This window comes from Leopardus geoffroyi, chromosome D4 (genome assembly GCF_018350155.1).
Source record: "Leopardus geoffroyi isolate Oge1 chromosome D4, O.geoffroyi_Oge1_pat1.0, whole genome shotgun sequence".
NCBI classification, from domain to species: Eukaryota; Metazoa; Chordata; class Mammalia; order Carnivora; family Felidae; genus Leopardus; species Leopardus geoffroyi.
The window spans coordinates 39864968-39886143 of NC_059342.1; the positions used below are offsets into that span (position 1 = coordinate 39864968).

A 21176-nucleotide genomic window follows, 5' to 3' on the forward strand; every position below is an offset into this window, starting at 1 on the left:
AACTCAAGTTAAGCCACCAGCTAAGAATAAAAGCACCAGAAAACAAACCAACCGAAACCTAGAGCAAACAACATGCTTATCACATAATAACTATTGAATAATGCAAATATTAACAAAGCAAACCAAGCAGGGGGTCTCCATCTCAGGAAGAAGAAAAGCCAGCAAAGAGAAGGCAGTGATTGGGAAATCAGATCTGCTCTTCCTCCCTGGTTCGTTACTGAGAAAAAGTGGATCAGGACTGACATCTGCTGGCCTTGTTAATGGGATGTACCCATTGAAACCAGGGTCTTGGAGAACAAAACATTCTGGTGGGGTGATATTGCATCACTGGGGTAGGGAGGAGGCGATGGCTTGGCAGAAGCCTTGCTGGTGAGCCACCTGCAAAGTGTCCAATCAGCGGCCACTCTACCGGCCAAGGGTAGCCTCAGTTTTTCCCCCTGATAACCAGCAATGTTTTTCTAATCACTCCAAGAGGGGACAGAGTATTATCTAAGCAGATTTCTTGTTAGAATTATGCAAGTTCCAAGGAGTGCTGGTCAACTAGATACTCAATAGATATGACCAGACAATTTCACATCTTTACCCAACAGCTCATTGGAGAATAAATTACTTTCACACGTGAAGTATGTATCACACCCCGACAACCTCAGTAGCTTTCACTACACGCCGGGGTAGCAGCCTCTTGAATGTTCACCAGGTCAATGACCCAAATCTGACTTTTCTCATTCTCTCTTTTGTGCCCCCGCCCCCTCCCCCCTTTCTCAAATGGAGTCTATCTCACCGAACAGACAGCAGGTTTGTGAGATTCTGTCCTCATGAGGTCTTGCTTCTAATCTCCCGGGTCTTAGTTTTCTAAGCAGAGTGTTATCCATCATTGGGGAAGGCAAGTTCTTATTGGCTTGAGGCGACCAGATGCCTGAGACAGGGTCTTAGTCATGTTCTCGGCTCCTAGCACAGTTCCTCCTACATAATAGTCACCCAGCAAATATTTGTTGGCTTACTTGGAAAGTTGAATGTTCTATACTTTCCCCATGTCGCTGTTAGGAATGCAATTTCTTTTCTTTTTTTTTTTAAGTTTATTAATTTTGAGAGAGAGAGAGAGAGAGAGAGAACATGAGCAGGGGAGGAGCAGAGAGAAGGAGAGACAAAATCCCAAGCAGGTTTCGCACCATCGGCGCCCAGCCCATTTGGGGGCTGGAACTCACAAACCCTTGAGGTCATGACCTGAGCCCAGATTGAGAGTCGGAGGCTTAAACGACTGAGATGCACCCAGACGCCCCCGAATGCAATTTCTTTATGGTGGATCCGAACAGAGCTCAGTCGCCTAGTGTTTCATTGGAAACACCAGTTTTAATTGGAAATGAGCAATGACGCTGAGTACTTTTGTATCTTCTACCAGTGCCCGCTTCCCTGTCAGTTAAATTTCTCTCTTACGGGAGGCGCAGCCCTAGTGTGTGTAATCGCCAAATTAGGTCACGGGTTATAGAAATTCTTGCTCAGAACAATCCTTAACATGCTTCGTTTCAGTGATAAAAGTGAGACTGGTGGGCCAGAAATCTCCACCCCTCCCCGCTCTTTGCTTATGTGAATTCCAAAGTATGTCAAAAGTGTATATGACTGCTGTCACATACGTGTGTGTGCCTTCTGGTGTATGTGTGCATGTGGCTCTGGACATAAACAACTTACTAAAAAAATTTTTTTTTTGTAAAGCATATGGAAGAAACGAAGCCTGGAAAACTTTCCCGAGAGACAGAAGGAGAAGAGAGCCTGAAACTTTGTTGAGCTTTTAAGAGGCATGCTGATCATACACTGTCTTCAAAAACACTAGCAAAATCTATCCAGCTTAGAACCAAGCTCAATCAGATTGCCACCTCAAACTGCATTTTCGGAGGCGGAGGCAAAATAGCGCACAGAAATCATCAGCTTTAAGGTGAAAATCATTGGTTTATGTCAAAAAGTGTACAAAGCCCATTTGCTCTTTTCATCTTCTTCCAGTTTCTGTACTTTGTTCCCAGCTTACACAAAAGAAGAGCAAAATAGTTTCACTTTTCTTAAATATAGTTGAAGCAAAGGCCCTTTTTTAGAAAAAAATTCTGAGGAAGTGATTGAGTATTTATTCCACAGCACTGCTATGGATTTCATAATATATGTAATATATATATTATATGTATTATGCACAATATACACATATTTAATATATAAAAGTATATACATATATAATATGTATATTATATGTATTTTTAAATCCTTTAAACCTCAGGATCATTCTCAGATTTAAAAAATTGAGATCTTAAGAGAAAATAAAGGACTCAAGTTATTGGGTAGTATGATCTCAATATTTAAAACTCTAATTTCAACAGTTTTGTTGAAAACACGTTAATTTACATTTTGAAAAAACTTGAAGGGGGAAATAAAAATCATCCTGCTCCAAAACTTTGCAGAGCGTTTTGCTGTTTCTATACCATGGTAACCTAATAAAGACACCGTCACTTGGCAGATGGCATGGCATATTAGCCTTGAAATAAAACACGAGATGCCAAAACTATTAACTCCAACGTGCTCGGAAATTAAAATCAATTTTTTTCATTCTGTGTCCCTAACATTTTTTTCTTCTTTCGTCTTATCCCGCAACAAAGACTAGTGAACTTGTCAAAAACTTTCCGTACCTCCTCGAAGGCCGTTGGCAAATACCAGGAAGTGTTTGAAATACAGATCCTGGAAAAGAACACCTTGGCTACTATTCTCGGTCCTGTTTAAGACCCTTTTGGCCGGCACCTACAGACTCTCCATTTCTGCCTGGTGCGAGCAAAACGTTTCTTTTGTCTTGCTCCTGCTTCTTCCTTCCTAGCTCCCATTCAAACATATAATTGATGGGATAAATACTTTGCTCCACACTCCTGAAATCTAAGGAGCCATAGCCACGAAGCATTGCAGAAGGGATAGGGCTCTCCAGGCCCACGTTGAACTCTGTTCAAAATACAGTCTTATCTCTTTAAGAGACGGTAGCTGTTCGCATGCAGCCTCAAGCAGGCCGTGCAAGACACTCCTGTCGGGTGTCAAGGTCCAGATCTGTGTTACAGGGTGTTATCGAGGAGGTGGGGCAGCCCCTTTCCCTGAAATTTCTCCTGTTTTTATGGAGGCTGACACACTTGTAATTTTTAAGATCTTAATTCTAAGCATAAGTTGTGTTGGATCTTTCCTTTCCTACTTCTTTCCCCGCTTCGTGTTCTTTCCTCCTAAAGATCTCACTCAGCACCTAACTTTTTAACCTTGTCTACATCAGGGCCAAAGGGGAACAAAAAAGCGCATCAGAGCAATGCGTGTCATAGTTTTTCGTGCTAAAATAATATGGAATGAAAGGAGACTGTCTTGCTAGAGAGGAAAATTAAATGTCTTGGCCCCATATTAGCCGGCTGTCTTTGAAAATGTTGTCATGTAATTTCAGTGCCGCTTAAAATGTCTATAAATGCAAATCTTTTCCTGCCAAAGAGATGTCATAATTCACATTCCCAGAAAGGGATTCTGTGCTCACAAGAGACAAACACAGATTCCCATGATACATAGTCAAGTCCACTAGCCTACTAAAATAAAATGAAATAAATAAAAAGAAACCCCTCAAGGAGAAAATTCCAAATACACAGGCCAAGAGCATAAATCTCTTTGCATTATCATTATTTTTTAATTTCCAGATTTAAATATCAGTGTGTCCTTTATGCAAAGTGAACTTGAACAAAAAATCTTACAAATAATCTTGCGATGTTTACTGCTCTTTCCTCCCTCCTCTGGTTTTTGCTTTCCTTTCTGTCATGTGACCCCATCGCGTAACTAGGCAGGTGCTTCCACAGCCAGATATCAGGCAGGGACATGTCTGTGCTTGGTCTAGCTATCTAATATTGATGCTTTAGTGCTCTTCTTGCTTTAGGTTTTTACCGGTCCCTACTAGTCATCAGAAGAATGAGGAACAGAAATAGTGATGAGCACACTTACTGGGCCAAGGATTCTTTCATTCAATAAATATTTTTTTATTAAAAACAATTTTAATGTTTGTATTTATTTTTGAGAGAGAGAGAGACAGAGCGCGAGTGGGGGAGGGGCAGAGAAGGAGGGAGACGCAGAATCTGAAGCAGGCTCCAGGCTCTGAGCTGTCTCCACGCGGGGCTCGAACTCAGGAACCGGCAGATCATGACCTGAGCCGAAGTTGGATGCTTAACCGCCTGAGCCACCCAGGTGCCCCAATAAACATTTATTGAGTGACTACTAAGTACCGGGCACAATTCTAAGCCCTAGAGATACTGTGGTGAACGAGACAGGTCGAGACGAGGGCAAAAACCTCAACATTCTGGGTAGATAGGAACCAAGACCACACGCACACACATATACAGAATAAAGTAGGTCACTTCCTGCTTGCTCAAAATACTCTGCTACCAGCTTGCCATGTTTGCCAAAGTTTCCATCATGAAATCAATTCCTTTGATTTAGTTTGATTCCCCATCTTTATTTGGAGAGTTTCTCATCTTGGGAGTTATAATGGGGACAGAGTCTGTTGCTCACTCTATGAGCTAAAAATGTGGAATTGGTGTCTCAGTCTTATTTGCAGTAAGAGAGTAGTGGCTGTACGATCTGAGCTCTACTCGCCTGATACTTTTTGCTCCGGGCTTTGCTGTGGTGCTAATGATTTAGAGAAGTGACTTAAAACCACCAAGAACCCATTTGGGCCGTGGACAGGGTGACGGCAGCAGCAACATTGTCCTTTCGGGGGGAACAGTGTTATGACCGCATCCTGTTGTGATGCCAGAGGCATCAGTGGTCCAAGCGTCCATGTCTAGCCCTTGTGCAGGAAGGGCAGGGATGCCCTCACTCATGTATTGTTTAGCGTGATTTTGGCTGTGGTTTTAGTTTACAGAAGAGACTCTATAGGTTTTCGCCCATTTTCCCTTACTTTCCCTTACTTCTGGACATACTGCTGGACTGCATCTTCCCTATCTATATAGTCTCCTTTTTAAATCAGGGGTGACCTTAGCTCTGCACTGGCAGTGCGGACCCTGCTTGGGATTCTCTTTCTCCGTGCCTTCCTTGCTCACGTTCTCTCTTTCTCTCAAAATGAATGAATAAACTTGAAAATAAAATCAAGTAAATCAGGGGTGACCTTATTACTAAATTCTGGCTAGTAAGTTGCTGTCGAAAGTGCATCTGACACTTCCAAGTTAAACCCATAAAGACTTCCTACCACATCCTCCACAATCTCTCTGCTTCCATCTATCCACTGGTCACTGGCGTTCACAATAGCCCGGAGTCGCATGTTGATTATGGCGCAGCCTTCATCAGCCTGGGTCCCTGAATGGCTGTAAGGGGCAGGGCCTCCTTGCCAATTAGATTTTAGGGGATGAGAAATAAACTTTTATTGTACTATGCTGCTGAGATTTCAAGGTTTATCTTTATAGTAGCTAAATTTCCCTAACTAATGGACACATTGGTACCAGAAGTGGAACGTTACCATAACAAAAACCTAAAATACGTGATTTGGGGTGAGCCGTGAGCACGTGAGCGGCAAGGAAACTGGCTTGGAGGCAGGACAGATGAAGATCTGTGTTATGCGCTGGCAATATCTTTGATAAAACTGCCCCTTGATAGAACTCAGAAGACCGGTCAAGCGTATGCTGATTCTTTAGCTCTAGAGAAAAGGGCTGGAAAACAAAACGTTAGTAGCAATTTGCAAGGAGGTGGATGAAGTCAAGAAAGAGTTGGCTTGTTTCAGACAAAACTACGACTGGAATGTCAAAAACTAGGGGTGTTGAAAAGGTGGAAAAATTGACCGCTTCCCAAACTGAAACAGCGAGAGATCAGATTGTATAAGGCTTAGCCCTGCAGCTCAGATCAAATCAAGGGTGAGGTCTTTCCATCCGGGTTCTATGGCCTCAGGCCGTAGATAGAGAAAGCATCATGGGGACTAGGAAGCCATAAATCAGGCTTGAGGATCCTGACGAGGAAAAGACTTTGGGTATAGTTACCAACACGGGAGGCTAATTGGAAGCAGATAGGTGAGAAGTCTACTAGGCTTTTGAGGAAATTATACTGCCAAAGAAACCATAAGTCTGGACTAAAACAAGCCTTTGAGCATCATAATAAGTCTTGGGCTCCCAAATTTATCAACAATATATGGGTTTTGAGAACTACGCAGCCTCTAAGGAGGACATACTTTCCTCTATCCACATCAAAGTGCTCAAGGAGGAAAAGGACAAAGAAGAAACTTCCAGATGGTGGAGTCAGGAGCCATGAAGAACAATGAAGAAGACAGTTTCTCCCAGAAAGCAGATCTAGGGTCTCTTCTGTAAATTTTTCTCACTCTCAGGGCGAGGTTTTCACCGAGCCTGCCCATGAGGATTTAATACCTTTAAATTTTTTTTCATGTTTTTATTTATTTTTGAAGGAGAGAGACACAGAGCATGAGCGGGGGAAGAGCAGAGAGAGAGGGAGACATAGAATTTGAAGCAGGCTCCAGGCTCTGAGCTGTCAGCACAGAGCCCGATGCGGGGCTCCAACTCACGAGCTGTGAGATCATGACCTGGGCCGAAGTCGGAGGCTTAACCGACTGAGCCACCCAGGCGCCCTGAGGATTTAATATCTGTATGTAGCAGTGACTTCTGTAACTCTCCTCTTGTCCTTGTTCTAACCCTGGATAGCAGATGTGCTGGGAGAGGAGGCAGTAGGGAACTGGTCTTTCTAGTTTTAGGGCCCTAGACCATGATGAGCTGTAGATCCAGACCTGCTGGAGATTCTGAGCATCCCCAGGAATCTGGGCTTAGTGCCAAACTCAGTGACTGGACAGCACTTTGGTTTATCTTTCGTGAATGTGTGCGTGTGTGTGCGTGTGTGTGTGTGTGTGTGTGTGTGTGTTGGGGGGTGATTGTGTTCTCAGTGTGGGAGGAAACACGGCGTGGATATGTAGTGACAAGAAGATGGTCTGGGAAAGACACTGGCTAGTTAGTTATTCCTCTTTCTGACTGAGCCTCAGCCGGACTAGATTTTCTCACCTCTCCTGCAGTTATGTGTGGTCATGTGACTGCGTTCTGACCAATAGAATGAGTACAGAAGTGATGTCTGTTGCTTCTGGGTTTGGTCTATAAAAATTTACATGGGCTCTATTCCCTCTTTTCTCCCATCTGCTAACAGAATGTTGAGGCTCAAGGTGTTCTTGGAAGTCATGTGCTGAAAATATTAAAGCTCTCACCGGCCTGACTTCCTTAGTGACTGGAATGAAGCCTGTCTTCCTTTTCTTCAACCACTAATTGAACTTTGAGCGAGAAACATATATTGTTTTAAGCCATTGAGATGTCAGGGTTTCTCTGTTAACACAAATAGTATATCATATCCAACTAATGTACTGGTAATGACTTATCTTTATTCCTGCCATTTTCCAAGCCTGATTCTGTGGCCCTCTTGGCAATCCCGTGAGCTTCTGAAATATCCTTTCAATTTATTTCTTTTCTGTTTGTCACCCAGAATTGGTTTCTCCTGTTGGCAACTAGAAACCTTGATTGATATATTAGCTGTAAAAACTTGAATTAAATAGCGTCCTCAGCACAATGTCTGACACCTACCTATTCTACAAATATTAAACTTCCCTTTGTTTTAACTGAAAAGGTGAGTTAAAAACCTCTGTATGGGTCAATGATAGGATCCATCGTAGAGTCAGATAACAGCCAGTGCAAGTCAAATTATTGTGTCTGATCAACTGATCAGCTATTTGGCAATGCTGTAAGGAAAATATTGTATGTAACTGGTTACTTGTGATGAGCCCGGGAGGGGAAGGCTGTGATATTACGGAGCTGGAGTAGCTCTGAGGAGCAGGTAATCTCGTGCTTGGTCCTGCTCAACTCAGGAGCTGAGCTCAGGTGGGAATGAGCAATTAAAAGGAGTCAAAAAGGGAAGCAAACTCTGCCTACTTGGGAAAAACCAAGGGCAACATTGATTATGAATAATACATAACACTCTAGATAGTGTGGTATAAAAGTTCAGGATCTTCTCAAGATGGGAAAGTGGCAGGTGACACTTGAGGATGCAGCTTGAGGCCCCGGGACCACACGAGGATACAGAACGTTTCCCAAGGAGAAGTCCTCAGTCCCTGTGGTGAAAGTTGGTCGGTGCAGGAAAACGTTAATGAGCAAAATATACCTGCAAGTAGGTAGAATTATACTTTTATGGCTGTGTTGCCAACCATAATGTTTAGTTAGTTTCACTCTTGGTCGTAGGGAATAGAATGTCAATTACATTAGTTAGGGTAATGAAGTTTTATTATAAAGATGCACAAGGCAATAAGGGAGATGGAATTTTCCAGAAATCCAAGAACATAAAACACGTTAGCTGGGTTTCACGGATCTGGAACTAGAAGATCATTCAGTCTAAGTTGAGCTCTAGAGACCTCTGAAGCCTGGATCCATTCTTATTTTAAACCATGAACATATTTCAGCTACTTTTTTATATTTTTTCGTGCCATCAGCTCTGACCGACTTATTTCATATTTCTTTGTTCAAATTTCTAACATCCACAGGTTGTGGCTTTCTCTCTCATGCTCCAGTATGGTGGCTTGAGGTCCAGGCATCACCTCCAAGTTTCAGCCACCAGAATGGAAGAAGAAATGAAAAAGAAAAGGGGTAAAAAGAACTTGCCAACTGTCACTGGAGATAAATTCCTGGAAGTTACCACATAATACTCCTGTTCTTAGTGTCTTGATCAGAATTTATGCCTGAGAGGCTGAGAAATCTAATCTTTCTTTTGCATGACCATGTGCACAACAAAAATTGGATGTTTTATTAGCGTGGAAGAAGAATGGAATAGATTTTGAGAAATGAGAAACAAGTGAGATAAAGTCAAAGAAGGGAATAGTGACCCTTCGAATAGTGTTTATTTTATTTAACAAATGTATAGCGCTCAGTAAGTTTCAGGCGCTGTCCCAAAACGCTTTACAAATATCAGCCTTTTAGTCCTCATAAAACCCTCTGAAGTCGAGGCCATATCGTCTCCATTTTACAGATGATGAAACTAAGGCCCATAGAAATTCACATGCCTCACACAGGTTAATCACACAGCTTGTTAAATGGCAAAACTTGGGTTTAAACCCAACCAGCCTGGCTCAACTACTAACACAAAACTTGGGAGTAATAAGATGTTCGTAGAATGCCTGGGAAATGGTTAACAACTGGTTCTCTCGGCAGGGGAAAACCCTGATTTGCCGTGTGTGCTGATATTCATGGTGCAAATATTCTCACTGTGGACAAATAGCCTGAAGAACATCGATGACAATAACATTTGGCCAAGTCATTAGGAAGTGACTGTTTCTGAGTATTATGTTTTCTCCCTAATGTAGTTTATTTAATTGGAAGCATATATAATTTAATTTTTTAATCATGGCTATGCTTAATAAGTGGCTTACAAATTTCCTGAAAATTTAACAATCGGCTCTTGTGAGCAGGTGCCAGCCACGTTGAGCACCGTCTCGCACAGGGCATTGCAGTGACACAAAGTCCAGAGTCAGAGAGAACAAACAAGTTGAAGGTTATGAGCACAGGGGGTGGATATTCCTGAGTCCTCAGGTAGATGATGCTCTTACTGTCCTAGGAGCACCCACACTCCTTTCACAGCCATTTTGACACACAACAGCTTTCATTGTCTTAAATGTGACATCATTCCTGTGTTCTAGGGACTAGAGTGCTAGGCTCACACTGATTCAGACTCAGATCACAAATGCACACAAAAAATGATGAATTTAAAATTCAGACTCGTTAGTTTCTTTTCTCATTTCTGTTGATATCGGGAATATCAATTTTATTTTTTTTTTAATTTTTTTTTAACGTTTATTTATTTTTGAGACAGAGAGAGGCAGAGCATGAACAGGGGAGGGGCAGAGAGAGAGGGAGACACAGAATCTGAAACAGGCTCCAGGCTCCGAGCTGTCAGCACAGAGCCCGACGCGGGGCTCGAACTCACGGACCGTGAGATCATGACCTGAGCCGAAGCCTGACGCTTAACCGACCGAGCCACCCAGGCACCCCAAGGGAATATCAATTTTAAAGATAACCAGTCTCTGGGATTAGTCTTTTGTTAATGATTGTTATCTTCGATACCCTGCAGATGTCAGCAAATTTTACCAGACCTATAACTGATGCTTTAAAAATGTTGATAGTGGCAAGTAAGAAGTAATGAACTGTGATTGTTGTAGACGTCTGTTTCCATTTTAACATTGTTGTAACAATGAGCATAAATATTAAGATGCCATTCATTTGGAACTCTACTAAACATCCTTGACCTTCAGTTACTTCTCATAAAGTCAGTATTAAATGAAGACCAAAATAAGTCTTAGGGAACACACATTACTGGATGTTAGCAATTTTGGTTGGTAGTTCTGGATACTGACCCTTAGAATGACATCTTCTTGGTCTCAACATTGCATCAGTAATAATGATACACGTCCATATTTACGACCCATACAATTTATCAATCGATCTATTGCAAAGGTCGTAGTAGAGTTCAGATAAAGCTCCTGATGCTGGGGGATGGAGCTCAGAGTGGCCAGAGTTTAACATCTTTTATATCACACTTTCATCTTGACTCAGAAAGTGATGGGGCCTTAGATTGGCTGAGCCCAATATGGGGGCATGTGGCCACCTTAAGCATTCAGAGAAGGAAAAGATGGTGGCAGGAAGTTGGAAAGATCTATAGTAATAAATCTTCACGAACTGTGGAAGGATACTGGGGTTCAAATTCTATTCTTCCTGTGGTCTTCATTTCTTTTGGGGGCCTTCCCTGATGCTCCTAGACTGGGTATGGTAGTCGGCCCCCTGATGGCCCCAAGAAACCTCCCTGCTGCTATTTATGCTCTCCCTTAGTTCTCTCCTCCATTGTGTGTCAGCGTTGGTCTGTGACCAATAGAACACAGCAGAAGATTGTGAGTCACTTCTGAGGCTGGGTTATAAAAACACTGCAGTTTTCCAAAAAATAAAAATAAAATAAATAAAAGTAAATAAAAAATAAAAATAAAAACACTGCAGTTTCTGTTTCTTTCTCAGACCTCTGGCTCTGGGGGAAGATGGCTGCAGCAATCTCCTTATCGACTTTGAGCCAGAACTACCCGGTGAAGCTACTCCCTTGACTCTTGACGACTCTCAGGATCTGTGTAAGATAACAAATGTATGTTGTTTTAAGCTGCCAAATCTGGGGTTATTTGTTATGCAGCAATAAATAACTAATAGATGCACTTAGGTTGTCTGCCTACATGGTCCCACATAATTTATTACTCTAGATTGCAATCACTTATTCATGTGTCCGACTCTCCGTTGAACCATTTCTGCTTTGAGGAAAGGAACTCAGTGGGCAGTTCAATCCCCATACCTAGAATCATGTGTGGCACACAGGAGGGATTTGGGAAGTGCCAGTGAACACAGGAATAAAGTGAGATAACAGAACGGACATGGTTTCACACAGCACTACTAAGGAATGAGTCAGCACAGGTGAAATTAGGTTATTGTCTCCAACTCTGAGAAATGCATAAGGAATATTCACGTCCTCTCTCGTTGTTCCTGGCCTCCCTAACATCCTCTCAAATACCTCGCAAGTCAGTTTCTACTCTCTTCTCACCATCCTTGGGAGCTCCTGGAGAGGTAATCTGGGGTCTCCCCGTTCTCTCTAGGAAGGAAATTTCTTCACATCCCTGGACACAGGAGACTCAATTTGTGGGGACCCTCTTGCAAGGGGACTGCTCGGGGCGTGGCATATATAATGAAACTAGACCCAGGGACAAAGCAGAAGGGTGGGGATACAGGCTTTTACGTTTCTGCATTCAGGAGCTTTTAAAAATGTTTGTTAAAGGAGGCTAAGCCCCCCCCACACCCACCCCAAATCATGCCTCTCTAACTGGCAGCTGCCACCTCTAACTAAAAGACTTTATGTGAGAGTTTTTCAAAGAACCCTTGGATGGCTCCAAACTCCCACCTCCCATCAGGCTCTACTTCTCCTAATCTGTTGATAAAGTCTTAATGAAACTTGTAAAGGCCACAAAGCCTTTGGATCCAAAGGACTAAATCTCCAGCGGAATGCATGATTATGGAGATCACATTTCCAGGCAGGTGGAACCTTCCCAGTGTATTGAAAACAAAACGAAACAAAACAAAACAAAACAAAACAAAACCAAAAAAACACCACTTTGGGGCACCTGGGTGGCTCAGTCAGTTAAGCATCTGACTCTTGATCTCAGCTCAGGTCTTCATCTCCCGGTGGTGAGTTCGAGCCCCGTGTTGGGCTCCGTGCTGAGTGTGGAGCCTGTATACAATGGGATGCTCCTCGGTGATCAAGAAGAATGAAATCTTGCCACTTGCAACAATGTGGATGGAACTAGAGTGTACTATGCCAAGTGGAATAAGTCAGTCAGAGAAAGACGGTTATCATCTGATTTCACTCTATGTGGAATTTAAGAAACACAGCAGGTGAACATAGGGGAAGGGAAGGAAAAATAAGACAAAAACAGAGAGAGGGGCAAAAATAAGAGAAAAACAGAGAGAGGCAAAAATAAGAGATTCTTAAATACAGAGAACAAACTTTGGGGTGCTGGAGGGGTACGGGTGGGGGGATGGGCTAAATAGGTGATGGGCATTAAGGAAGGCACTTATTGGGATGAGCATTGGGCGGTATATGTAAGCGATGAATCACTTCCTAAACCTAAATTCCTAACACCAATACTGCACTGTAGGTTAACTAACTTGAATTTAAATAAATAAATTAAAACAAAAATACCCCCCCTACACCATTTTTGGTTACACGATCAGGCCAATTTAAATAGCTTTATTTTTCTGCATGCTCAAGAATGAGGGGGGTGGGGAAGTATGGTCTATCACATTATCATTTCCCATTAACAACTTTTAGGCAGGGCTGGGGTGCACCTAGGTGGTTCAGTCAGTTAAGCGTCCGACTCTTGCTTTCAGTTCAGGTCATGATCTCACAGTTTGTAAGTTTGAGCCCCGAGTCAGCTTCTGTGCTAACAGCTTGGAGCCTGCTTGGGATTCTCTCTCTCTCTCTCTCTCTCTCTCTCTCTCTCCCTCTCTCTGTCTCTCTCTGCCCCTGCCCCCTCCCCCTGCTGCTTGCTCTCTCTCTCTCTCTCTAAAAATAAGTAAATAAACCAAAAAAAAAAAAAAACCCACGAAAAATAAAATTATTTAAAAAAAAGAATTTTTTTGGGGTTGGGAACAGAGTCCTGAGCACGGAGCAAGATGGTCATCTGTTATTTCTAACTGTTTAGCCACACACAGCTCAGCTTTTCTGAGTCTCGGTTTTTTTTAACCTGTAAAGGGAAGACACTGGTAATTACCCCCTAGCACTCACTAAAAACATGTCAGCTGAGTCTGAATAGGGTTCTTACAGCCAACAAAAAGTCAAAAAAAAAAAAAAAAAAAGCTGCAAGTAGAATTTGGGAATGCTCGATTAAATTTAAGGCCTGCAGAAAAAAAGTAAATCATAGGAGGCCTACCAGCTTGGGATGTGGTGCTGCTTTTTCCAAAGGTAATTTAATATCATTCTGGGACACATAAAAACAGCACGAGCCACGAATGCCACAGAACTGCACTTCCACTGGCCACGTCAAGTTCAGTCTTTTGCGTCTCAATTTTGACAGAATGTCAGTAAAACTGAGACCATGCTGGATAAAGCCACTGAAATGGAGACAACATTGCAAATGGCTTGCCAAAGTTAGTAGGCCTGCAAAACGCCTCCCGTATGGTCCAAGAGTTTGGGCTTGCTATCATTTCCACCTTTACAGATGCACTCAAGGGGCACCTGGGGGGCTCAGTGGGTTGAGCCTCCGACTCGGGCTCAGGTCACGATCTCCCGGCTCGTGAGTTCGAGCCCCACATCGGGCTCGCTGCTGTCAGCCCAGAGCCTGCTTTGGATCCTCTGTCTCCCTCTCTCTCTGCCCCTCTCCCACTTGCGGTCTCTCAAAAATAAATAAACATTAAAGAAATAAAGAACATTTTATAGATTTCACCCAACTGTTCACTGGTGTCTTCTTGGCATTTTGTTGTCATTAGGTGAAATACAGCTGCAACGAATTCACACAGATCTCAGAAGTCTTAGAGGCTCATGCTACGTCCAACTTTCATAATAGCTAGACATAATAGCTTTAGACATCTTCTAAAGATGAAGATACACGGAACATAATCAGACACCAAAGGGCAAAAGCCCGTCTTGCCTTTTGATGCTCGTCTTTTTTGGGTTTTTTTCAAGTTCGTTTAATAATTCAGCTGACGGTCTTACTTCCTGGGGCCTCAGCTTCCTCGTCTGTAAAGTGGGATTAATAATACTGCCTATCTGCTAGGACAGTTAAGAGAATTAAGCGAATTGGAAGATACGGAACACTTCAAGGCGGAACGAGCGTAGAGTACATAGTAAATAGATGCTAGTTGTTATAACAATTACTGCTATTTTTTTTTAAGGGAAATTAGCTTTTAGGTAAATGTCACACAAGATTTCAAGCATGGTTCTGATCCGCCAAAACTTGAAATATGTGCAAGTATATAAATACGAGGTCCCTCTTGAGCCCGGCACCCAGGCTAAATGTTTCTTTGGCGGCCTTTCCAAATAAGCGTTATACACACCCCCGCCCTGCGCACGGCCGGGTAAGTCAAATCAGATGGTTGGTGTCTTCATTTGCTATTGCTGACTAATAATTTACCACAAATCTAGTAGCTTCAAACAGTGCATACTTATTATCTCACAGTTTATGTGGGTCGGGGGTCTGAACACAGCTTAGAGTGCTTTCGACTTAGGGTCCCACCAGGCTGCATTTACACAGGGAGGCTTGACCAGGACGAATCTGCTTCCAAGCTCCTTTCGGTTGGTGACAGAATTCATTTTCTTGCACTCATAGGACTGAGGGCCCTGGTTTCTTGCAGGCTGTTGGTCGGGGACTGCCCTCAGCTCCCAGAGGCCATCCACAGTCTCTTGCCACATGAGCTTTCCAAACATGGCTGCTTACTTCAACAAGCCATCAAGGAGAGTCTCTGGGGGCATGTTTTCTTGCCAGGCAGTGTTTTATATAATATTACATAGCTACACAAATGACACCTCATCACCTTCATTATAGTCTATTGATTAGAAGCAATCAATAGGCTACACTCTGCCCTGCCCCCACTTAGAGGGAGGCGATGACACAAAGCATAAACACCCCGGAGGCCACCTCAGAGCTGTCCACCACTGCCACAGAGAGGAAAAGACATTGCCCAATTTCCGTGTCAGTTTCCCAATTCATTTTCTGCTCTAACCGCACAGGTCAGGCAAGGTTTTCCAGTCTGTTAATTAGAGGGATGAAACTTCAGGAAGGTGAGGGAAAGGAGGAAAAACTGGGTTTAAGAGAAGCTCAAAGAAGAGAGTCACCCTCTCCATGTGGGCTTGGAAGTGGTGATGTCAGTGTCCAAAACCAGTTGCTTAAAGCCCCAGAGTCCTCCAAAATGAAGGCAGTCTGAGAAGCCACCTGAAGGTGTTTGCAGTCCAGACCTAATTCAGCTATCCTTGGACCTGCTGGTTGGAGACTTAAGGAGGGAAACTGGCTCCTGACCACAAGCATATCTGTCTCCTTGTGGATTAATGGGGAGACAACTCTAACCTCCTCTGAATACATAAAAGATTACCAAGAAGGGACTATCCAATTATTCTCCATCTTTTCTGAGGAGGGAACAGGGGAATGGGCTTGAATTTCAGCAAGCAGGAATTTCTATAGACCTAAGGAAAAAAAAAAAAGTCTTAACAGTAATGATGATTAAGCACTGAGCAGGCTATAAAAAGAAGCTATGAAATATCTGTCCCCCGAGTTTTTAAAAAGTAAGCCAGACACCTATCTAGATGGCAGTCCAAATGTGGCGGAGAAGATGGTCCAGACCTATCACTAGGAGCATAGTAACACCTCAAAAATAAACACTTAGTAATGTCTTAGTCAGCTTGAGATGTTATAAACTAGAGGGGCAGGTTTAGAAAGAACAAATCTATTTCTCATAGCTTTGGAGGCTGGGAAGTCCAAGATCGAGGCACTGGCTGATTCAATGTCTGGTTAGATCCTGATTTTTAGTTCATAGACGGCCACCTTCTCACTGTGTCCTCACAGGGCAGAAGGGGTAGAAGGGCTCTTCGGGGCTCTCTGAGGGTTCCACCTCACGGCCCAATTATTTCCCAAAGGCCCCACCTTCTAATACCATCAGATTGAGGGGGTTAGACTTCCACACATGATTTTGGGGTTGTGGAACATAAACATTCAGTCTATAGCAATAAAATATATTGAAGTTTGCTGGTAGTTGTTGAAGACCAACCTGATGGCGGTATTTTGCAAACCGAGATCCTTGGACCAACTGTGTTAATTTCACCTGAGATAGTATTTAAAATGCAGACTCCTAGGTCTATCTATGGATGCAGTGAATTAAAATCCCTTGGGGCGCCTGGGTGGCTCAGTCGGTTAAGTATCCGACTTTGGCTCAGGTCCCGATCTCATGGTTCATGGGTTCGAGCCCCGTGTCAGTCTCGGTGCTGACAGCTCAGAGCCTGGAGCCTGCTTCGGATTCTGTGTCCCCCTGTGTCTCTGCACCTCCACTCCTTGTCCTCTGTCCATCGCTCTCTCAAAAATAAATAAACATTAATTTTTTTTTTTTTAATCTCTTGAGGCGGGGCCTACATGTTTGCTTTTTTAACAAGTACCCCGGGAAGTGTTTATGTACACACTAAAGCCCGCACACCTCTGTAGACGAAATAGAATCGGCATCAGAACCTGGTTTCTTCCATTCAGATCTCCTCATCCCCACGCCCAGCACCCCGACCCTGAATTTCAGATGTACAAATATTGCCTCCTCCTCTGAGCAGCCACAAAGTATCCCACAGGCCTCATGCTTCCAATCGCTAAAGATGGCCAAGCAACCAAGTGCTACGGACACACGCAATGGCCGCTGCTGGTTCCCCTGGGAAATTAGATAATAGGCCTCTGGCTCGTATCATGGTTACTAGAATTACAAATGCACGCCCACCCCCGTCTCTCCAGGAGTCCTGTGTTCTGAGTAAAACCACAACAATACGTCTGGTGCTTAGACCCTGGGGTGAAGAGTGTACGGGCGTGCTTGGAAAAATGTGTGTGGTTTGCTGCCCCGAAACTCGGGGTGCCCCATCAGCAGCAGTACCCTCTGCGGAGCTGTAGCCCGAACTCTGTGTCTCTGCATACTGTACTTGAATTTTTGCAGGACCCTATTAGGGGCCCCAGGAGACCTCTCCTATGAAGTCCAAGAAATCTGAGGAAAATGTGGAGCTTACATGATGGACTAATTTCATTTCAATAAAATTCCCATATTACATTCAATGTGCCTGGCTTTATTAAGTTTTGTCATAAACGCTGGGAACACTTCCAAATTTAGGCTTGCACAATTATTTTTATTGGTGCGTTAACTAAAAATGGTATATGCATAAGTCAGAGTGTACATTTGACTTCATCTGGGGAGCCGAAATGAGCTTTCGGTTGATTTATAGTCATTTTACCCCTGTAAATGAGATACAGGAAATAGGAGTTAGTGTTTCTGATCACAGCATTCCTAAACCCTCTGTCAGTTCCATCCACAGATCTGCCATGTATCTAATGAATTTAAATTCCAAATGTCTATCGGCAACCCACAAAGTCACCAAACAAAGAAGCTGGCTTATTTTCAGACCCAGAGCCATCCACACTGGGCAAAAAAATAGAGGTTTGTTGCACTAACGTGAGACTGGGAAGCCCTCGGTGCTTTGAAAGGTTTTAATTGCTATGGAAAAAATCCTTTCAAAGATTTTTTTCCTTCACATGGGCCCCTTGGAAACTTTTCATAGGGGAACTGTAAAATATTTATACAGCTAGCAGCACTGTTAAAAAAAAAAAAAAAGAAAGCAAGCAAGAAAGAAACATAGCACTGAATGAAAAGCAGACTTGACTTGAAGCGAGTCCTGCAGATTCGGGGGACCCAGGGAGGGGAGGTGAGTGTGATTTCAAACCCTGGAAAACAGGATTAATCCCACCCAGCCAGGCCTACAGCCAGGGCCAACATGTAGAAGGCCCTGCATTTAGTTTAAAGCCTTGCTGTAGCCATTTTGAAATTCTTGATTTTTTTTTTAATTTTAGTTTTTTACCAGAGGTGGGGGAGGGGCAGAGAGAGAGAGAGGGAGACACAGAATCCGAAGCAGGCTCCAGGCTCTGAGCTGTCAGCACAGAGCCCCACGCGGGGCTCAAACCCACGAACCGTGAGATCATGACCTGAGCTGAAGTCGGAGGCTTAACCGACTGAGCCACCCTGAAATTCTTCATTTTTGAACGAGGGGTCCCACGTTGTCATTTTGCGCGAAGTCCTGCACATCCGGTGGCTGGCCCGACTCACAGAACCCCCCAGGACTACTTTTTCTAGACATCGCAGTATGGTTTCCCATCCCTTCTTCTCCATTGCCTCCTCTTTGGCTTTCTTTCTTTCTTTTTCTTTTTTTCTTTTCCTCTGGGGGAGTCTTCAATTCTGACCCTCCATTTTGCCAATCCTCAGTAGCATAAGCTACATACACTTCCTGTCAGTTTCACCGGCTGGCATACGTTCTGTCCATACAGCTCTATCGCCCTGGGGCATAGGTCGCTAACAATCCATATTCAAATGCTTAGAAAGCGCGGTGGTGACTTTGTGAATAGACCAAAACCCTGTAGAATTTTGGAGTTAAAAGGAACCATGGTGATCTCATTTTATAGAGTAAATGTCGTCCTGGAGAGAGGAAGGAAATTTCCCAAGGCCACTTTGTTTATTAATATCAGGTTAGGGCCATGGCTAGTTCATTCTATAGCATCTATAAAAACGGGTTAATGTAGACAACTACAGTCCTCAAATAAAGTCCTCAAATAACTCCCAAACTCATGCGGACTCTTTCTTCGGTATTTTCTCAACTCTATACTCAACAATGACATTATTTAAAAAGGAGCTGAAGAGATCATCACTTTCTCCACACTCCCCCCGGCAAATATTTTCATTTCCTCCCACACACAACTTTACCAGTGAAGATAATTTGGTAGTAAAAAAAACAGATGTAAGTCGCATGGCCTTTCCAAGGCTCCAGCCTACCTATCCATGCTGACTACCCGGTAACCCACGGAAAGGGGAAGAAGAATCCAGGGGCTCAGAAAACCCACAAAGTAGATAATTCCAGCGAAATTAAGATTTGGCCACATCATGGTAGCTAAAGTACTAAGGGGCAGGATGAGACCCAGTCCTGAAACTTTCCAACACGGGAGAATGGTTACAGAATTACCACAATTTCTTCAATCAGAAGGGACCCTCTTGTCTCAATGCTGACTTAATTGCCATAATTCAATTAACATGCTGCCACTAATTATATAAGCTTCTAGATGACAGTTCAACAGTAGCACCCTGAGAGTAAGCCAATTTTTTTTTCATTTTTAAGTTAATCTTAAATTAATTATAAGTAAGTTGCATTGATTTCTTTTCCATGGCTTGCCCTCAACTGTTTTGTTACCGAACGCTGTCACATAATTTTAAAAACTCTAGGTCTTATGCAAAAAAGGCATTTAGTGCCATGTGAAATAATTGTAGCACCCATAAATATAAGTTCCCTCCTTCTTTCCTTCCTTCTTTCCTTCCTTCTTTCCTTCCTTCCTTCCTTCCTTCCTTCCTTCCTTCCTTCCTTCCTCCCTTCCTTCCTTCCTTCTTTCTCGATGATAGTTCTTTTCAAATGTTAAATGAGATAAATAGCAATCACATCAATTGGAAGAACAGTAATTTCCCAAATTCTCAGACCTAGAACCGTGTCCGGTACATGTCAGGAGCTCAAGAAATTTTTGTTAAATAATTACCAATATTAGTCACTGGAGGAGATGCTTTAGGCACGACACAAAAAGTCTGAGGAGCCATCAAAGCCCTGGTCCCTGATTTCAAAGAGAGGTAGACATTCTTTTAGGAGGAAAAATGTAAATGCATGAACATTACAAGTCATTCAAAAGCTACCTGAAATGGAGGATACTAAAGAGGAATGCATACCCTACAGTACAAAAATGGTAAACCAGATTAGCTCTTCCACTGAGGACGATAAGAAAATGGGCTTTCAGTATGAATTATCATATCTGCATCCATATCAGAGTTGACAAATGTAAATTACCTGCTATGAACCAATGGACAACGGACCCATCACACCTGGAAACATTTCAACAAAGCAAAGGATGCCGCGCTAGGATTGGCCAGGTGCTAATTTGCACAGCAGCCCAGATTGGTTTTTGATACCTTTAGAGTTCACTTTCAACAAAAATACATGGTCTTTGCACCCAAACATATGCAGTCTTCCTATATTTTCATCTTTGCTTGAGTAAAAATGGAGATATGTCAGAATTTTTATAGTTGTTTAAGCCTCCAAAATAATTCACCACAGAAGAACTAGAATTACTATTTGTTTCTCGAAGTTTATTTGTCCCACTTTTCTACCTAATCAGAGTTGCTCTGATGCAGTTGCTACTCAATAATGCGAGAGAAAGGGGCGCCTGGGTAGCTCAGTCGGTTAAGCGTCCGACTTCGGCTCAGGTCATGATCTCACGGTCCGTGGGTTCGAGCCCCGCGTCGGGCTCTGTGCTGATGGCTCAGAGCCTGGAGCCTGTTTCAGATTCTGTGTCTCCCTCTCTCTGTGACCCTCCCCCGTTCATGCTCTGTCTCTCTCTGTCTCAAAAATAATAAACGTTAAAAAAAAATTTTTAAATAAAAAAAAAATAATGTGAGAGAAAGTAAAAACAAAACAAGTACAGAAAAATTCATATTCCCACAAATATTATTAGATAAACAGGCTGGAATAGCTCAGTTAGTCAGAAAAAACAAAAAAGACATTTTAAAATTCAGGTAGTCAGCATCACTTAAAATTTAGGTAGCTACCATGGGTTAAAAATGACACAAGAGACCTTGGCCCATGAAGGTGAGGCTAACACTTAACCCTCTTCGAGTCAGCCATCTTTGTGGAAACTTGGCTGCCTCTTCCCCGGACATGAGGCCTCCACCGTTTTTTAGGGAACACTGAAAATTTATTAATTATTAGCAATCATTGAACGCCTGCTCTTTCCCATAGGCCCTAACCTCCCTGAATGTCAACAGGGCCTATATGGATCACCA

At 43.0% G+C, this 21176-nt stretch overlaps 1 protein-coding gene and 1 long non-coding RNA gene across 9 annotated transcripts in view; one reads left to right on the plus strand and one right to left on the minus strand.

Annotated features, from left to right (window-relative positions):
* Nucleotides 1–21176, minus strand: part of NFIB (nuclear factor I B) — a 453529-nt gene that overhangs the window by 323118 nt on the left and 109235 nt on the right. The gene's annotated exons all lie outside the window — the stretch shown is intronic.
* Nucleotides 1448–4035, plus strand: LOC123592685. Its single transcript, XR_006709913.1, has 2 exons — nt 1448–1930; nt 3923–4035. It is a non-coding gene; the product is annotated as an uncharacterized LOC123592685 (long non-coding RNA).